This window comes from Xenopus laevis, chromosome 2L, assembly GCF_017654675.1.
Source record: "Xenopus laevis strain J_2021 chromosome 2L, Xenopus_laevis_v10.1, whole genome shotgun sequence".
Lineage (NCBI taxonomy): Eukaryota > Metazoa > Chordata > Amphibia > Anura > Pipidae > Xenopus > Xenopus laevis.
The window spans coordinates 48,262,272-48,263,383 of NC_054373.1; positions in this window are offsets into that span (position 1 = coordinate 48,262,272).

A 1,112-nucleotide genomic window follows, 5' to 3' on the forward strand; every position below is an offset into this window, starting at 1 on the left:
CCTCCTCCTAGTTACTATTACACCTCATACAAACAGGGTTAACCTTTGCCCTCTTCATTTTGCACAAAGGGGCACCCTGAATGTGATGTAGAACCTGATATAAGAGAGCTGTCATGGAGCATGGAAGCCACCCATATACAGGTGGTCTCAGCATCTCAGGGGAGGGGGGAGAAGGTGCCGGTAATTTCAGTTCAATAAGATCTTTAGGGATACCAGTTGGTCCTCATGTAACTCCATGAATTGATATTAAATTCATTCAAATTGATATGAATTGATGAATTGATTTAAAGGGAAAGACAAACCAAAAAAGAATTTCCCACTAAAAAAAACCTAATTCTAAGCAACTTTGCAATATATATTCATTACACATTTTTATGGTTTTAAAGTTATTTGTATATGTATTGCTATTGAAAGCAGTGTTTCTCACTTTTTATTCTCTGTCCTGGTGGCTCAGACTGTTGATACAATGTAAGACAAGGCAGCTGATTAACTGATCTGTCTAAGAATTAAGACTAACATTGTTTAAAAAGTAATAACCAGGAATTAAGCTGCTTTCAATAGTGATTGTTTTTACAAATTTAATACACTTAAAGGGTCAGGGCACATGGACAGATTCGGGGAGATTAGTCACCTGGTGACAAACCTCCTCTTCTTCGGGGCAACTAATCTCCCCGGAGCAATTCGTTTTCCGAAGTCGCCTGAAGTTTCTTCGTGAGGCAACTTTGGAAAACGAATCAGTCCGAGTGCCATCCCGCCGGCGATTTACATTTTAGCTGGCGGGGAGGCAGTTAGGGGAGATTAGTTGCCTGAAGAAGAGGAGATTTGTTGCCCGGCGACTAATCTCCCCGAATCTGCCTGTGTGCCCTGAGCCTAAAAGCACTGAAGATTTTTTAATAAATGTATATTGGAAAGTTGCTTAGAATTATGTTTTCTTTTATTAGGCAAAGTTTTATTTTGGGGTTGACTTGCCCTTTAATGAAGTCAGTCATTATAATGGCAGCATTGATCTGTGTTTCAAGCAGGCAGTAGAGCAAGGGGGGGGCTCTGTATTTCAAGCACTACTGTAAGTGATAAATACCTGTGGATGTAAGTCAGAGATGTCTAACCAGCGT